Source organism: Bos javanicus, chromosome 5 (genome assembly GCF_032452875.1).
Source record: "Bos javanicus breed banteng chromosome 5, ARS-OSU_banteng_1.0, whole genome shotgun sequence".
Taxonomy (NCBI): Eukaryota; Metazoa; Chordata; class Mammalia; order Artiodactyla; family Bovidae; genus Bos; species Bos javanicus.
This window is the reverse complement of record NC_083872.1, coordinates 91,510,456-91,530,415: the sequence shown is the minus strand read 5'-3', so window position 1 is coordinate 91,530,415 and position 19,960 is coordinate 91,510,456. Positions and strand designations below refer to the sequence as shown.

Sequence of the window (19,960 nt, the reverse complement as noted above, 5' to 3'; positions counted from 1 at the left end):
CACCTTTCAGAGACAGTGATGATGCCCTCAGAGCACCACATTCAGAACACAATTACTTCAAATACATCAATTCTCAATATTTCAAGTATGTGAGGGGGTAAAAATTGGCAATTATTATCCTGGAGCAAAATTACAACTATATCAAATTTAGACATGTATTCCCAGCTCCATATTAAATCAGTAACGAGGTGGCATATAAAAAAACCAACTAATGTATCCATGATAAATATTTAAAATTTCAACTTAGGATGTAAGTTAATGAGCTCTTTCAAGACAATGAAATAAATATAGTTTGAAATATACACAGCAGGCAAATAAATAACAGTAGGCTTTTTTAAAATCCATTTAACTCAGACCAGGTGCCGGGTCCCTCATGTCAGTTTCTATTCTCTGATTTTTGGAGGTAAGTTATGATCTGGCCCTTTGACTGCCCTAGACTGTCTGCCATGACTAGACAAAGCAATAGATTATAGGCAAGTCAGCCATGGCTCTCCCTCCCCATCAGGTACCTTCCTAGCCCAGAGCATGAGCCTGTTAACTTTAAAGCGATGCCATGTTAACACTGTTCCAAAGCCCCTCATCAAAGCCGCTCTTCACAGCAGTGGCTCAAGACTGCGCCCCCACCCCAATCCCGCCCAAGTCAACATGACCAACCTGCAGCAGCTTTCAAGTTTTGCTCCAAAAAAGCTTGCAAGTTCGGGCTTTAGATAAAGTTTCTTGTGGCGCCGGACCACTCTGGGGCATTTAGGCAGTTTCTTCAAAAATTTTCAAGTCCCACTGAGTAGTTGTCTAGCATTTTTGAAGTACGCAAAGTGCAAAACATCACACAAAAGTCTCTTTCTTATGTATTTCAAAGGCTCAATCTGCTCCATCGCTTTTAATTAGCCTATTCTGACTCAATAAATTCATTCATTCATTCAAAATTGAATTCCACGATTCAATTTAAACCAATTGTCTAAGCTTCATAGGCAACTAATTTTCACCCCTGCCACAGTACACAGGGAAAAGCAGGAGCCCGGTTAAAACTTACCTATATTTATGTCTTTTGTGGATATTTTATAGCACTGGGCCAGAAAGCTCAACTGATTAGAACAAGGTGCTAATGAGGCCAAGGCTGTGGATTCAATCTCCACATGAGTCAATTAACTTCACTTACACAAAACCACCATTCCACAGATGCAGATTAAAATTCTACACCCAGTCAGCCATGTATAAAAACATGCCAGTGAGCTCAAGAGAATATTTAGAGAAAGAGTGTGGGTAGCTCAAGGAAGGTCACCATCATTGTTTAGAGAATGGAGGGAAATTAGGGGGTCATTCACTCAGCAATTAATATCCCACATCTGCTCCGTGCAATGTAACATGTCAGGTCAGTGGTAGATCGGAAGAAAACTAAGGTGAGCAGAGCAGTTTCAATCTGCCATTCGACTTCAGGAGCAGTCTTGGCCAACAAAGAATTAAAGTCAAATATTAAGGCTGAGACATATAAAAAAGAAACTACAATACAAGCAAGAAGTAATTAATAGGCATAATGAAAAGCGAAAGTGAAAGTGTTAAGTTTCTTAGTTGTGTCCGACTCTCTTCAATCCCATGGACTGCAGCCCACCAGGCTCCTCTGTCCATGGAATTCTCCAGGCAAGCAGACTGTAAGAAGAGTGGGTAGCCATTCACTTCTCCAGGGGATCTTCCCAACTCAGGAATCAAACCAAGTTTCTTGCATTGCAGGTGGATTCTTTACCATCTGGACCACCAGGGAAGCCCTAAAATAGGGTTTATGATAAACCATGAAATTTTAAAAGCTCCATAGTCTTACAAAGGACAGAGAATTCATATTCAGCTAGTGTGATCAAAAGTGACTTAATGAAAAAAAGGAATTTTGGTCTGGGGCTTATGGGAAAAACTGAGAGAAAAGTCTAGAAAATAGGTAAAAACTAAATAACAGAAGGCCTTGAATACTAAATAAATAAACTTCATCTTTTAAGAAACAGAGAATTAGTAAGAACTTCCCTGGTGCCCAGAGTTAAAACTTCACCTTCGAATGCAGGAGGTGCAGCTTCAATTCCTGGTTAGAGAGCTAAGATCCCACATGCCTTACGGCCAGAATATTGAAACATAAAACAGAAGCAATAATGCAACAAATACAAAAAAGATTTTTTAAATGGTCCACATCAAAAAAAAAAAATCCTAAAAAAAAAAAAAGGAAACAGAATTAGTAGAAATTTTTAATACAGCAATAACCTGAATAAAGTTCAGTGACTACACCGATTGTGGCGTGGCAAACCATGGAGACAGGAGCTCGGGACAAAAGCAGAGAAAATGAGGCTTTCCCAATAGCTACATCCAAGATCTTAGTGCAAACAGAAACAGATTCAGAAAATACTGGGAAAATGGAAATTGCCAGGATTTGGCAGTGGATCAGATGGAAGAAATTATTGAAGGAAGGGAAATGAAAAATATATGAGGATTCAAAATCCAGTGATGGGGTAATGGTAGTACCATAAGCAGAAATAAAGACTAGAAATAAATGGGATGGAATGAGCCAGGAGGAGTCAGAAAGGTAAATGATGATGATGAATTTGTGTTTATATACAGTGAGTTTGAAGTACTGGCTAAATACTCAACCGGATTCATAAATAGGCTTTAAAGATGCTCCCAAACTTACGATTTTTTTTCTACTTTATGATGGTGCAGAAGCAGTTTGTATCAGTAAAGACAGTATTTGAATTTTCAATATTGATCTTTACGCAGGCTAGCGACAGGCAGTGTGATACCCTCTCCTGTTGTTGGGCAGCGGCAGCAATCCACAGTTCCCAGTTAGTCACATGACTACAAGGGTGAACACTCAATGCACTTATAACCCTTCTGCACCTGGTCAATCTGCTTTTCACTTCTAGTACAGTATTCAATAAATTACATGAAATATCCAACACTTGATTATCAAATGGACTTTGTGTTAGATGATTCTGCCCAACTGTAGGCTAATGTAAGTGCTGAGCACATTTCAGGCAGGCTGGCTACATTATAATGCTCAGTAGATTAAGAGTATTAAAAAGCATCTTCAACATAAGATAATTTCAATTTACAAGGAACTTATCGGGAGGTAATCCCTTCATAAGTCGAGGCAGATCTGTAGTTGTAAGAAGGGGTAAGTCAATAATATCGAATGCTGCAGAAGATAAAGGAGAATGAAGAGAAAAATCTGTCTGATAATAAGGAGACCTGGTAGTTCACTGAACATATTTCCACTTTTCTTCCTTCTGAACACAGAGAGCTGGTACTTCCTCAACAGATCCCTTTAATTAGTTGGGGCCATGTGACTAGTTCTGGCCAATGAGTTTCATCAAAAGTGCCATGTCTCATTTCCAGGTGAGAAAATGTAATTTGCGAGTACAAAACCCTGTGGAATTCTCTTTTCCTTTGCCAAAGCAACCTGCAATGTTCCAGATATGGGCTACTTCATCAGCCTGGATCTGAGAGTGACGCTGTCCTGGTGCAGCATCCCCAGGCCACTCCCAACATTGCAGTGGTTGTCTGTGTAACACACGTTGAGAAGCTAATTTTTGTGGTTTTCAGTGACTGACAGAATAGGATTTGGGGGAACCCTCAAGAAACCAGTTTCACAAAGTGGTGAGGAAAAAAAATCTGTCTTGTGAGGTGCCAAGAAGTGATAGGATGGGAAAAAGTGACATATTCAGCAAGACCATTGTGTCAGTAAATCTGGTCATGAAAAGATGGAAAGGATTCAGCAACTTGAAAGGTTAACAGCAAAGAGAACTAGATTATGAGACCTTTTGTTATTGTTTTAGTACAGGGAAGCAGTCCCAAGGAATAAAGAATATGGATGGGGAAAAGATTAACAGAATAAGATTTCAAAAGAGTTGGAAGAGGATCAAGGTATAGAGTCACACTTCTTCCTCTGAGGCAAGAAGAAGAAGAAAGATTAGGGCCTTTGGGAAATATTGTGATGGGAATGTGAGAAACTGAATGCACTCATGTCAGATGGTTTCAACCAGTCAACAGTGCCGTCTTCCTACACAAAGGCTGTCATGTTTTAGCATTATCCTGGATATTATTGGTACTTACGAAATACTACTAAAAGCAAAATCCTTCATAAAATTCATCCTCCTCTTGAGGCACAGTGAATGACTATAATGTTCTGAACAGAGTGCCAAGCAAGATGAGGGATATGAGCATCCAGGGCATGTACTATAGTCTCTTTTATAAACAATGAAAATTATTATATACTTAAAATTCATGAAGAACATAAAATTGTATGTAACCTATGGTTAAGATGTGAATGACAGAGAAGACAGTGATTATTCAGGTTTAGGAAAATGAAAGAAAGAAAGTGAAGATGCTTAGTCGTGTCCGACTCTTTGCGGCCCCGTGGACTGTAACCTACCAGGCTCCTCCTTCCATGGGATTTTCCAGGCAAGAATACTGGAGTGGGTTGCCACTCCCTTCTCCAGGATATCTTCCCAGCCCAGGGACTGAACCTGGGTCTCCCCCATAGTAGGCAGATGCTTTACCATCTGAGCCACCAGGGAAGTTCCAGGGGAAAAGATCTCTCTGAAGCACTGAAGCTTGAAGGTATGCAGTATTTATGAAACAGATCACCAGTCCAGGTTCGACGCATGAGACAGGGTACTCAGGGCTGGTGCACTGGGATGACCCTGAGGGATGGGATGGGGAGGGAGGGAGGAGGGGGGTTCAGGATGGGGAACACATGTACACCCATGGCTGATTCATGTCAAGGTATGGCAAAACCACTACAATATTGTAAAGTAATTAACCTCCAATTAAAATAAATAAATTTTTAAAAAATAAATAAAATAGCAAATAAATAAACAGAGACACAGAAAATGGAGGAATTCCAAGTGTTTACAATGACCTCAGCCAAGCACGCAGACCAGGATGAGTTCTGCATGCTCCTGGGATGAGATGATTAACCTGTCTAGGGTAGGATGTGTGTGCATGTGTTCAGTCAAAATTCTTAGCCACATCCAATGAGAAAACAAGTTTGGCTAATTTAAGGATTCAGAGAGATCACAAAACTCACAGGAGAAACATAGAACTAGGTTTAGAGGTTAAGCAGCCAGAGTCAATGACTAAAAATGTAATGCAAGACCGGCCTAGAAGATTCTAATGTAGCCACTGATGGACACAGACACCTTAGGACGCACTGTTGACCCCAGATACCATCACTGATGCCTCTGGAAACTGGATGGGTGTTGCCACTGCCACCACATATACAGCGCATTCTGTGAGGGCCATATCGCTCTGTATCTCTATCTTATGATTCAGAGTCTAGGAGAAGTATGTCCAAAAGAGAGAACCTAAATTACATGCTATGACAGATGATGACACGGCAAGGGAGGCAGGAAAGGTGATTACCTGGTATCTTCAGTTTCTACAACAGGGGTGTAGTTCTGCTTCATAAGGCAGGGGATTCCCATAGTTAAGTGGCTCCATTAGTGGCTGGCATTCCATTAGTGGCTGGCCATAAGTCTACTACAGTGTTTATGACAAGCAGAAATATGACTGGAATAATTAAAGGAGGATGAAGAAGTGAATACAGAGGACTTGAAATTTAGACAAAAGAATTTAGCTTCCTACTGAAGGAAAATCGGAACTACTGAAGATTTCAAAACAGAATAGACATGCATATCAGAAACAGATTAGGTGATTTATAAATATCTGTTCAATGAATAAATAATTAAAGCAGTAAGACTAAATGGACTTAAAATTGGACTAAAAGAATTAGAGACCAGAATGTTGGCTATAGCAGTAATCTAAGCACAAGAGAATGACATCTTGGAACTAGGGAAGTACAAATAGAAATAAAAATTTCCTATTATGAAAAATATTTTAAAGACAATATCAACAGGCCCTAGAAATTGACTGAGTACAACAAATAAAACAAGTAAATTACCTCCAAAATGATTCCAAATCTTTCAGCAGAGATCACTGAGGAAATTTATACCAAGGCTGGTTTGGGTGAATTTTCATTTTGAAGACTATAAACTTTTTTCTTCCATCTCCAATCTACTGTTAAAACCACCCAATGAATTTTGCACTGAACATTTCATTTTCCGTTTAAGAATTTCCATTTGGTTCTTCTTTAAAGTTTAAAATTCTCTCCTAAGATTTTCCCTCTGCCCTTAATAAGGTAATATTTCCCCTTCTTTCTTTGAATATATTCATAATAGTCAATTCAAAGTCTTTGTCTATTAAATTCAATACATGAGTTATCTTGGAGTTGGCTTTCATTAAACTTTTTTCCTGGTTATGGACCATATTTTCCTGGGTGTTTTTTTTAATTTATAATAATAGAGGGTTTCCTTCACTCAATATTGTGGACAAATCACTATGAAGGCTCTGAATTCTATTATCTTTCCCTTGAAGAGCTGACTTGTTTTCTTAGGCAGCTCAATTACTTAATGATTATCTTGAAACTTGTATGAAAAGCTGGTGTTCCTGGGTTTATGCTTCATTAGAAAGGATTGGTGGAAAGCATAAGGTGTTTTCCAAGCTTCTCTAAGTTGGCAAAATTCACCTTCCAAACTTTTTCTCCTCCAGGTTTTACTATAGGATGTGGTTCTTAGTGGTCTTTCTGATGTCTTAACTGGATTTTATTATCATAAATATTCATGAGATGTTAACTATTAATAGGTTTCTCCCTATAACTGAGCTAGAACACCAATGTCCCCAGCACATTTCAACCTCCAGCATCTCTGTTCCACTCTCATCCCCTACGGGTGCAAGTCTGAGCTCTCTGGTAAGCTCGAGTAGTCTCACCTGGGACATATGAAGCCCAGTCCTCAGCAAGGGAGGTATGGGGAACTTCCATACGTATTTCTGAGGTTCACATTTTCCTCTCCAGTACCCAAATATTCTACCTGCTATGCTATCTTGAACTCTAATCTTTATCTCTTTAGCATCTTCTGTTGTGACTGGGAAATGTTTCCCAGGTTGACATTCACGTCAAGCATGGGACTCATCTTGTGAGTATCCCCTCTTTCAGGGATTACAGTCTTGCACTAACCTGCTGTCCAAAGCCTAAAAAGCATTGCCACATACATCTTCTCCAGTTTCATTACAGTGTGTGGCATGAAGCTATCCTTGTACCAATAACTTCATCACAGCCAGAAGCAGAAAACTAAAGACATTAACCATAAGGGGATACTGAAACAACAAAGTGAAAATTCAATCCACTTCTGACATCTGCTTTGTCTCAGACCCTTATTATGAGGCCAGCTACCCATATTCATTCCTCAGGAGGCCCATAAGTGCTGGCTTCAGCTGAGCCCCTCACTCTGGCATTTGTCCAGACTGCCTGCCAGTTTGACATTTAACCTCTCTCCTCAATCCTTCAAGTTCATTCTTACTGGGTTAGGAGGAGGGGAAGGCAGTTTCTCCCTGCTAGTTGAAAACTTTTGCCAGCCTTGAAACTGGGAGCTGTTACATTGCCTGAATTTTAAGAAGAAACTTCTTCCTTCTCTCTAGCTCTCACTAGCTTCTCCACATAGGAAGAAAAGCGACATAACTAGGGGCTCAGATTGCAAGAGGAAGTGTTCTAGGAAGGCAGGCGGCCTACCCTCCTCCGTGCTTCTTGTTCTCTCATATAAATCAGCCTGTTCCCAGGTGGCATGAAGTGCAGGGGTTGCCCGGCAGGTTGGTGCTTGGCTGCTCTGTCCACCCTAAGCCAAACCAGTCTGATTCATTGGAAGAAAGAGCAGGAAGCTACTTAGACCTTGAGCACAGGCGCTGTTCAAGTTCATATTTCCTAGTAAAACTAAACCCAGAGTAGAAAGGTGTGTCATTCACTGACCCAATCAAACTTCAACAATGTCCTGGCTTAAGCCCTCCTCCTCATGTTGGTGACTCACTTAGACCTTTTCCTTTAACTTTGAAGCTCAGCTCTTGCTTTGAGCCTTCTTCCTCACTTTTATCAAACCCAACTCTACATATGAGAGAATCTTTCTGCCAGCTCCTGTCCTACAGGACATACAACGACCGTAATTCTCCCTCCCTATTTCTTGCTGGAAATACAAGATTAGAATCCCCCCCAAAAAATACATCATTTTTGCTTCTAAAATAAGCTTTATTTGGTGCTTACCTTTATTGATTAAAGTGTTAGTTGCTTCAGCTGTGTCTGACTCTTTGTGACCCCAACAGACTGTAATCCACCAAGATCCCCTATTCATGGAATTCTCCAGGCAAGAATGTTGGAATGGGTTGTTGATTAAAGTACAACGTAACTCACACCCAGAACAAGGGATCAGTCCCCATGTGGACCAGTTAATTTAACTTGGCTCCTCATCACCTTAGCTAACATCTTACTTCTCCAAGCTCTCCAACCAAGTGGAACCTACAGGGAAACCATAATGATTAACAGGACTCCAAGACCTTTAGTGGGAAAACAGTCTAAGACTCGTACTGAACTGATCAGCAGCAGTTATCTTTGTGTATCAGGGACAGCATTATCATTATATTACCTACATTATCACTAGAAGACACCTCCAAACCAAAGAATTTTCCTTCTTGGATGTGAGACACATTGAGGAAAAGGTTAAATGTTGGGAGAAAGTGCAGGATAAATTTTTTATCCTCAGAGCAGTCATGTCAATAGTTATGAAACATTATTATTAACATCATAAAAAAATTTTCCCGTAATAGAGAAAAGACAGTGAACACCTTCAAGGAATATATAGAACAGCTGTGAAAGCAAGACTCATTCATATGAAAGTATTGCCAACAATACAAAATAGTACACAAGAAGTGTCCCAATAAATGGTACAGGAAATGTGGCAGGAAAAGATGCTGTTTCAGAGGATTTCCATCTCCAGTCTCAAATTGGATGCTGGGATCTGAGCTGGGCTTTATAGCTGAGTAAAATTATTAGATTGAATCACATGAAGCCGTCGGGTTTTTGTAAGTCAAAAGGGTTCAATATTAGCAATTTTATATTGTTCAACCTAATAGCTGGGAGGTCTCTTTTTTTATGTGAAAAAGAAAGTTTGGACTCTGTAGCAATGGGGCACATGTGGAACGGAAATCCATGAACAAGTACACTGTTTAATTAAAGCTTCATCTAAGTGAAGTTATATATAGCATTTCCGTTTTCAGTTATGCACTTAAAAAGGAAATAAATGCATGGAAAAGCACCAAAATGGTGTGCTTTGAGTAATGACTCACACATCTGTTGTCTCATTTACTCTTCACAACAATCCTGTGAGAGGCATACTTTCTCAGCATACTTTCTCATTTTTTTTACAGGTAGAAACTCATGGTCGAAGAAGAATCTTGCCAGGTCACACAGTAGTAAAGAGGGCACCTGGTGACTTCACAGACAATTTCCTGCCCCTGAGTAGTATACTGGAGGAGAAACCCAATCCTTGCCTCCCTGTAAAAATAAGTAAGTGATTGATTGATATTTCAAGGTATCTGTCATCTATGTGTGACAGAGCAATGCAAATGTTTCTGAATTCAGTATACTCAAAAATCCTGTAGATTTTAGACTGTAAATTCATGGAGAATGACACTTTTCATATCTGTTTAGTACTCTGAATTACTCCTTAGAGATAAGAAAAGATTAAGATGAGTACTATAGCTTTCTTTCATGCTAAACAAAGTTCAAGGGTGATACTATTTTTGCTTTAAATTTGTTCTTAAAGAATTCTCAGACTGTTTCCAGCTAGGTTCTCACTCCATGTGATGTCAGTCTAAAAAAAAAGGAGTCTTGTCCCTGCAACTCTTGACATGTTCCTAACTGAAGTATCAGAACTCACAAGGAGGATTTTAAAGACACCAAAACTAGTTCACTAAAATCAAGATTCCCTATACATGAGGCTGATAGGTTTTCTTACTTTTTAAATTAGTTTATATTCTTCCTAAAGCTATGTTAAGTGTCCTATAACTAATTATGAAAAATTAGATTCTTCTCATCAAGTTATATTTGCAATTCAACTGGAAGACCCAGAAGAGCAGCTAAACATTTAGGACTTTTTTCCTAATTAAGTTTCTTTTACATTAGTCTTCTAATTGTTTCTAGAAATCTAAGGTAGCTGGAAAAAAAAAAAATCTCATTTATACCAAAATCTATTTCTTAATAAGTGCTAAGACCTTGGAAACCTACTCTCTATAATATGATACTGGAAAATGAATAATTTAGTTAGCTGATTTGGGATTAAGGAACTGGAGATCAAAACTACCTTTTTATTCCTGTTATAAAATAATATAAGATTGCTTTCCCCTAAAAATATAATACATACATTTGAGATCTCAGAGCAATTCAGATAAGGCACATACAGAATCAAGACACCACTGCCTCATTTTTTAAAAAATATTCTGCATGTACTCTTCAGAGGTGGCGGTGGTGGTGAAATCTGTACTCACTCCTATTTCCTCTCTACTCATCATTCCTTATTCCAATCCAGTCTGGTTCCATTCTCCCACCGACTCTTCCAAACCAATAACCTCTCTGTCATCAAGTCTACTGGAGTTTCCTCAACCCTCATCCCTTTTAATTTCTCAGCTGTTCACACAATGGATTCTTCCCCCTCTTCTTTCTCTTTTCTCATTTACATTTGGGAAAATGTTACTTGTTCTTTTGTGTTTCATTTCTGTCTTTTCTTCCTCCTCTGCTGCTGCTGCTAAGTCACTTCAGTCGAGTCCGACTCTGTGCGACCCCACAGACAGCAGCCCACCAGGCTCCCCCATCCCTGGGATTCTCAATGCAAGAACACTGGAGTAGGTTGCCATTTCCTTCTCCAATGCACAAAAGTGAAAAGTGAAAGTGAAGTCGCTCAGTCGTGTCTGACTCTTAGCAACCCCATGGAATGCAGCCTACCAGGCTCCTCCATCCATGGGATTTTCTAGGCAAGAGTACTGGAGTGGGGTGCCACTGCCTTCTCTGTCTTCCTCCTCTAACAGCTACTAAACATGAGCTTTAATGGTCAGCCCCTTCTCTGCAGGAACAGCATCCACTTTATCCTATTTGGAGTTCAGGTTTCACCATATTCAGTGACCAAATCCATGCCTCTAGTTCAGAACACTCTTTTGGTCTCCAGAATCAAACATTAGATGACCTCCTATATCTCCTCCAATCTATCCCTTCATTCCTTCAACTCAACATTTCTCTACTGGAGATCCTCTTATCCCCCCCTGAGACAACTCACTGTGAACAACATCAGTTACATTCAGATCAACCTGACACAAAACTTTAAAGTTGCTTTCATCCTTGCTTCCCCTTGATCCATACTTCAAATCAGTCACGCTCAAATCTTTCAAACCTCTACCTTTTTTTCAACACCCTTCCTAGCATGTAACAAAAGTTAGGCACATGCACTGTGCTTAGTCATGTCCAACTCTCTGCGACCCCATGGACTGCTGCCTGCCAGGCTCCTCTGTCCACAGAATTTTCCAGGTAAGAATACTGGAATGGGATGCCATTTCCTTCTCCAAGGGATCTTCCTGACTCAGGGGTCAAACCCGTGTCTCTTGTGTCTCCTGCACTGGCAGGCAGACTCTCTACCACTGTGCCACCTGGGAAGGACATAACAGAAGTTAACGCTGGTCATTCTCTGATTTTACTTCAGCTGTTGATACAACGTCATTACTTTATTCGTCTAAATTGTTTGTTCTCGAAAGGAAGGGGCTGTGCTTTATTCACACAAAAGAATCCTTTAGCTGTGCCATTAAATGTTGGAAGGACAAGAATCAGTAGGCTCCAGAATTCCTATAAAGGAGTTTAGAAATCTGGCTGTGGAGGCAGGGAGGACATGGGAGACTTGGCTGAAACAGGCATTTGCTTGGTTAGCAAACTAGGTGCTAAGGCTGCTTAGCAGGCTTTGGGATTCTGATGGAGATGTTGATGGCTCTAAAGACCCCTAAAATCCCTTTAGCACTGCCTCAGCTGATCAGCACATTGCCCCCAGATAAACCATACTAAGGAAGTACAGTGCAGTGCAGTGCAAGCTCAGCAGTCGCGTCCGACTCTTTGCGACCCCACAGACTACACAGTCCATGGAATTCTCCAGGCCAGAATACTGGAGTGGGTAGCCTTTTCCTTCTCCAGGGGATCTTCCCAACTCTGGGATCGAACCCAGGTCACCCACATTGCAGGCGGATTCTTTACCAGCTGAGCCACAGGGGAAGCCCTATACTAAGGAAAGAGGAGGAATAAACCCAGCTTATAGAGATGGAGAAATGAGACATCTGCATTTCCCTGGAGTAAGAGCCAGTCCCTACTGAGTTCAGCTCAGAAGAATGTCAGAAAGTCTCTCTTACTTGCCTCCTTCTCCCCTCCTTTCTTTCTCCCATGATTACTTACCCACCTCTTTTCTAATTTCACTCCATCCCCTGAGCCTGGTCTTAGGTGCAGAGACAAGGAACAAAGGGGAACTACCTCTCTCTAAGAACCAGAGGAAGCATCTTCATCTCACTGCCTAGCTCTGATTCTAAAGAATTTCTGTCTTTTTCCCCATTTTTACCAAGTCGTATTATTCTCGTTTATCATAAGCCAGAACCCCCAGGAGAGGACGTTAAGACTTAAACCTATGAAAGAATGAGTTTTTTAAAACCCTATCCTGCAATTCAGATAGCTCAACAAAACTCAACATAGAGACCAGCACAAATAAATATTTGGTAAGCAAACTAATAAATGTGTTCTCTGTAAAGATTCATAGATGAAATGGAAGTAGTCTTAAAACCAAACATACTAAATTCTGATTAATGTGTAATGCTTTATAAAATATAATGAAGAATGTAATCCTTTTTTCTTAATTTTCCTTGAATTAATGGTGCCTTCCTAATGAATCCAGGCTGTTAATGAATTTGGCCCAGTGCTAGTAAAATCAGTGAAGCACTTCTATCAAATCAGTATTCAGAGTATGTCTCCACTGATTTCAGCACAACAGTTAAAATGTGAACTACACAAACACATTATTTACAATCCAGTGTGCAAAGATCCTTCACTTAAAAATAAGAAAAAACACTGATGTTAGAGAGATACCCCAAAATAGAGAATTCTAAATGTCATTAAATAGGACGTGAAGCCAACAGACATTTTGGTAAACCATGTTCCATATTTCCACTGAATAACTAGAATAAATGTTAACATAGCTGAGATCGGATGTGTCTGGTTGGCAACACCCATCCCTACGCCTCCCAGCTTCAGCTTCCATTTGTGGGAGCCAGATGGAATATGGGGATAGAGAAGAATGGTTTTATATGTGGATTCTTGGGTCCAGAGAGGAACAAAGACAAGGGATAACATCTAGTCCTTTTGACAGCCTGTCCCCCAAGACTCAGTCTGAGCTATCCTAGAGAACAGGGCTGAAGAGAAAAGTTAAAGTGGCTGTCTGCAGAGGGCATGTCATGAGCTTGGTGCCAGGTTAACAATGTCCCAGGCAGAGCTGAGCAAAGGACATTTTATCATTCTTGTAAATAACACAGCATGGCTCTGATGTGGCCCTGAAACTGGAGAGGAATTCAGTCGCATTTGGCAGTTTAGAGAAGCTGCAGCTTTGGGAGCTCTGTGGGAAAGTATGGTGGGTAGAGAAGCAGCCTTCCCAGAGGCTGCTGCAAAGCAGCCTGCAGCCAGCAGCTCTCAACACGAAGAGTTAGATGGAAGAGCACCAGAGGGGTGCTAGGCACACATGGGAATCTGAGAACGACTGGGGAGTTTCAGAGGTTTTACAGGTGGGAGTCAACTGGCTAACAAAATAAATACACAAGCAAACACAGCCTCATTTGGAACCAAAACCACTGAAGTTTGGGGATATGAGGTCTACAGTCATAATGAGTAAATTGATATTCTTCTTATTCAAAGTTAACCATTTTGTGCTTGTTTATAGAAGGACAGAAAGTGGTATCCCACAGCATCCATGGACCCTCCCGGGTATGAGGAATATAAGACAGAAAGAGGATTTTCTTTACCTGAACTGATAGGCCAAAAGAAAAAGTTAACCATTCTAGTAGGCGCATGTGTGTGTGTGTGTGTGTGTATTAGTTCACTTATGAGTCTGAAGTTTTCAAGCTATTTGGACACCAGAATATACCCCTTAACTTAATCCAACTCTCCTTTCTCTTGATTATTCATTTTACCCAAATAGAAAACAAAAATATGTATTTATTGAGAGTTTTTTTTTTTCTTTTAAGAAACTACATTGAGCAGTGAGGAAAAAAATTTTTTAACAAATAGTCTTCCATTAATGAACACGAAAGATATGTGGGGGTATGAAATGACACATAAAGAACAATTAATAAGCAATCAAGAATATATTCTAACATGCACATAGAATACTTCTGGACAATACACACACACAGTGGTCTCCTCTACAGAAGAGGAATGAAAGATAGCCACGAGGGGACAGCTTCACTTCACTCTCAGTTATTTATACACTTTGACTTTTTTTGCCATGTGTTTGTATTACCCTTTCAAAAACAAAATAAATGAGTTGTCTTTTTCTAAAGGCAGTACAGAATGAAGGGTTATAAGCTAGCTATAATCTGTACAAAAACATTTTGGACTCAGACAAACCTGGCATTGCTAACAGATCTAAGCCAAAAAGACTTTCCAAATTATCTGGTTCTTCTTGGTAGATGTCTACAATCTCTAGAAATTAATAGTAGATGAGAATCCTGTTATTGCTGTTCAGTCACTAAGTCATGTCCAACTCTTCACGGCCCCCATGGGCTACAGCATGCCAGGCTTCCCTGTCCTTCACTATCTCCAGTGTAGGTCAGTTCAGTTGCTCAGTCATGTCCGACTCTTTGAGACCCCATGGACTGCAGCACGCCAGGCCTCCCTGTCCATCACCAACTCCCAGAGTTTGCCCAAACTCATGTCCATTGAATCACTGATGCCATCCAACCATCTCATCCTCTGTCACCCCCTTCCCCTGCCCTCAATCTTTCCCAGTGTCAAGGTCTTTTTCGAATAGAGAACTCTACCTACAGTCTTATGAACAAGTAGGATATTATAATGAAAGCAAGTGTTAGTCTCTCAGTTGTGTCTGACTCTTTGTGAACCCATGGATTATAGCCCAGCAGGGTCCTCTGTCCATGGGATTGTCCAGGCAAGAATACTGGATTGGGTTGCCATTTCCTACTCCAGGGGATCTTCCTGATTCAGGAATCAAACCCAGGTCTCCTGCATTGCAGGCAGATACGTAACCGTCTGAGCCACCAAGAAAGCAAACCCTAGGCCAAATACTGTGACACGTACAATACATATTAGCAGGCAGGCACTAAAAATGCCACACAATCTCAGGGCCTGGGGGAAGTCCTTTAGACACTCAAACATGTATCTCACAAGCATGGCAGACATAAAAATATTTTAGCAACAGAATCAACGAATCCTCTACTTAGAGCAGACAACAGAATTTTCCATTAAGTGGTGGAGTGCTGAACTAAATGTACTGAGTCCTTTTTCAAAGAGTTTTAGGCTGATGGGCTCCCTAATTCTTATTAATGCATATTATGATATATTATCATTATATAACATTTACAGAGGTATCTGAATATTACTTCTGGTCAACAAATGATATCTTAAAATACCACTTATTTCACCAAGAAAAAATTATTTCCAACAGGTAGCACAGTATAATCTTAGAGGATGCAGGCTCTGGAGGCAGACTGCCTGGTTTCAAATCTGGCTCTGCCACTTACTAGCCACATAACCTTGAGCAAGTTATTTAAGTTCTCTGTACCTCTTATCCTTTGTCTGTAAAATAGGAGTGCTAATTATGCCTACCTTGTAGGGTCATTAAGAGAATTAAATGTGTTGATGTTTCCAAAGTGCTAAGATCAATGACTGTCAAATAATAAGAGTCAGATGAATACTTGTTAAATATATTAAATTGGCATCTTTAGGTTAATTAATGAACTTTCTAATGAAGGGTTAACTTAAGGGTTAGGACTTGCTTATAGCTTTGGAAGATAGAGTGATTCCCTCTATAACAAAGGGCAGGTATGATTACCACTCAAGAAAAAGTTTTTGGATTTCCGAAACTTTGTGTGCAATCCCTATAATACAACCCACTGCATGTGCAAGTGTCATCTGGCCTTCCTTATGCCACCCTATGGGAACTAGATTTTGGGAACTGATTTTAAAAACAGTAACACTCTAATTACTGTTATTGCTATGAGTAATAAACTATCCTTCAACTCTGACCCAAGACTCTTGTGTCTTCTATCAGCATCCATGAAACTGCAGCTGGCAACTCAATAACTTACAGATAGAGTAAAATCTTAGCTTTTCACAGTTCTTAAAAATATTAAGGATGTATTTTCAGCAAACTTATGCCAATAAACTTAGGTGAAATCAACAAATTTCTTGAAAGACACAACTTACCAGACCTCTTCATGACACTGGGGAAGGCAAATTTTTCTTAGGCAGGACACTGAAAATACCACCTATAAGAGGACAATAATTAAATTAGACTTGAACAAAACTAAAGCTTTTGCTCTTTCAAAAATATTGAGAAAATGAAAAGGTAAGTCACAGGCTGGGAGAAAATATTCATAATTGGTATGTCTTACAAAGCACTTGTACCCACAATATATAAAGAACTCTCCCAACTATTTGAAGTCAAATAACTTAGTTTTTAACAGGCCAAATATTTAAACAGGAATTTCTCAAAACAAGATAAATGGTCAAGAAGCACATAAAGATATTCCCTACATCATTAGACAGCAGAGAAATGAGAAATAAAACTATAATGAGATATGACTACCTACTCACTACATGAAGGTGAACATTTAAAAGACTGGCAATACCAAGTGTTGACCAGGATGTAAAACAACTACAACTCTGATACTGGAGGGAATGTGAAATGCTATAACCACTTTGAAAGGACTTTGGTAGTTTCTCAAGTTAAATGTATACTGATCATACGATCCAGCATTTCTACTCAAAGATATTTCCCCAAAAGAAAAATATATGTGAACACAAAACCTTCAACAAAAATTTTCATAGCAACTATGTTCAAAATAGTCAAAAATGGAAACCAAAGCCTATCAACTGATGAATGGGTAAAGAAATTGTGGCATGTGGTATAATGGAATGTTATTGTTTAGTCGTAGCGAGTCCATGGACTATAGCCCACCAGGCTCCTCTGTCCATGGGATTTCCCAGAAAAGAATACTAGAGTGGGTTACCATTTCTTTCTCCAGGGTATCTTCCCGACCCAAGGGTCAAACCCATGCTTCCTGCATTGGCAGGTGGATTCTTTATCACTGAGCCACCAGTGAAGCCCATAATGGAATGTTACTCAGCATTAAAAGAAAAGAACTACTAATACACATACAACATGGATGAATCTTAACATCATAATGCTGAGCAAAAAAAGCCAAAAACCAAAGTGAATACACAGTATGCTTCCATTTACACGCTGTTCCAGAAAAAGCAAAACTAACCAATAGTGATAGAAATCAGATCTGAACCTGGAGATGGAGAACTGGCTGCTAAGCAGCATGAGAAAAGCACTTGCGGTATGAAAATATTTCATATCTTCTCTGGAGTGATGATTATAGAGAATATATGCATATACATGTTGAAGCTCATCAAATTGTACTGTTAAAATCTGTGCATTTTATTTTATATAAATTAGACCTGAAGTAATTTTTTTTTCATCATGACCATTTTCACTATTATGAAAGATTCAGTGGGTTTCAACCTCATTGAAACTTTGTCTAGAAGATATGAATGATACTATCTACTGTACTGGCAAGAAAATTATATTAAATAATTCATACAGACCATTTAGCACAATGCCCAGATCAAAGTAATAATAATAATGTACCCTAAATAACTGCTGAGAAGGTTAAGAGTAGTATCGATGGTATTATCCATTAAGTTTCCCTGGGGAGGTGATTTCTGAGAAAACCATTAAAGAAAGACATGAGTTATTGGGGGGAACATTCCATACAGAAAAATGTCAGACAAAAGCACTGAGGTAAAATTACCAAGATGAATATAGTAATGGGTAACCATCAGGTACATTCTGCTGGGTTAGACAGGCGATACCTATTCATAATGAAAATTGAGAAAGAAGCTATGGAGGAAGAAAGAGTGAGATGTAATAAGTCCAGAGATGTAAAAACTCAACTAGGAAACAACAGGACACATTACACCAACTAGAGAAATCATACAGAGATTTAGTGCTGAAAGTAGGCAATTTTGAAAACTATACATGAAGTGGATAGAAGTAGTGCATGACTTGAGACAAAGAAGTGAGGGAGAAACCTGTCACCTTGACATGCAAGAGGCAATAAGGTTTAGGCTAAAAGATAAGAACATCCAAGAAGTATTGTGGATCAGAAACTGACTCCAATTAGATACAAAAAACAAACAACAACAACAAAAAGAGTTGCACATAACTTCAAAGTCTTAAATTGGAAAAATGGGTTATTCTTTAATACTAACACCCAAGTGCACAATATGTGAAGAAGGAGAACAGAAAGGAAATCTAAGAAGAGAAAGTTAGTATTTTAAAGGGAAAATAGGAGAGGGTTAGAGATGGTGGTGGTCCTTAGTGCTTGTATTAGTTTGCTAAAGTGGCCATAAGTATCAGAAAAGGGGGGTGGTGCTTAGAACAGCACAGAAGCTTCGTCTCACAGATATGAAGGCTACCAGTTTGAGTTCAAAGTGTCCACAGGGTTGGTTCCTTGCAGGCTGTAAGCGGCCATCTGTTCCATGCCTCTGTCTCAGCTTCTAGTGGTTTACCAGCAACCTTCAGTGTTCCTTTTGGCTTCTGCTGCATCATGCCAATCTCTGTCTTTATCTTCATATGGTATTCTCCCTCTGTGCATGGCTATGTCCACATTCTCCATTTTCATAAGAAAACCAGTCAAGTGGGAGGAGGGGGTTCACCCTATGGCCTCATCTAAACTAATTATCTTGTTAATGACCCTGCTTCCAAATAAGGTCATTTTCTGAGATAGTAGGAGTTAAGACTTTGACACGTGAATCTGGGGGTGCCACATAATTCAACTCATAAGAGTGCTGCTCACCAAATACTTCCAGCCATTTCCCTTCTGAGTCCACGTAGAATTGTATTTCTTCAGCCTCTTTGAAGTTATGTGTGGCCATATGCCGTGTTTGGCCAATAAAATGTGAATGAAAGTGATGTGTACCATTTCCAGGTGAAGTTTTAAAGGCCAGTGTGTGATTCAGGGCATTCTCTCCCCGCTGCTCAGGTCATGTCAAGGTACATGTCAAGATCAATCCTCCATCAGTCAATGTCACTGAAGAACTGTGACAAGCAGAACCTCCCTTCTGACTGGCATTGGGAATGAAGCAAGAACAAGAAGTAAGTTTTTGCCCTCGGGAGAAAGCTCTTTACAACCTAGGGGTGGGGTTGGGGGGGTGAGAGGGAGGTTCAAGAGTGAGGCAACATATGTATATTTATGGCTGATTCACTTTGTTGTAAACAACATCATAAAGCAATTATCCTCCAATAAAAAATAAATTTTTTAAAAGGCAAAAAAAAAAAAAAGGAAGCTTTATTGCACTGAGTTCATTAAATGTGGGGGTTGTCTGTTATTCCTGCTAGAAACCTAGCTTATCCTGACCAATACAGAGATGACTGTACTTTTTCTCAGAAGAGTAGTGATCAGAAAAATAAGTACCTATGAGTCAGCCATCACTTCACAGTTTTAAGGAAAAAAAGGCTAAAAGCAAATGAAACCAAGAATCTTACTCCTACGACTCTGCATTGAACAGCAAGTCAGCAGATGATATCTTTGGTGGCCTCCAGTGAACCATGCCCCCTTGGGTAGACCTGGCGTAGACCACTTCAACCCTGACTTTGGGATTCACTATTTGACTGGCTTTGGCCAACAGTACACTAACAGATGGCTTCCAGGTGCCTTAATGTTAAAGAATCTGCCTGCCAATGCAGGAGACGCAAGAGCGCGGGTTTGATGCCTGGCTTGGGAAGACCCCTGGAGC

General features: G+C 39.8%; 1 long non-coding RNA gene across 1 annotated transcript in view; it reads right to left on the bottom strand.

The window, feature by feature from the left end:
• The window catches only part of LOC133248042 (uncharacterized), a 276,384-nt gene that overhangs the window by 244,598 nt on the left and 11,826 nt on the right, over window positions 1-19,960 (bottom strand). Inside the window, exon 2 of the long non-coding RNA XR_009736602.1 lies at window positions 16,361-16,422. This is a non-coding gene — a long non-coding RNA (uncharacterized LOC133248042). The remainder of the gene's footprint in view (window positions 1-16,360; window positions 16,423-19,960) is intronic.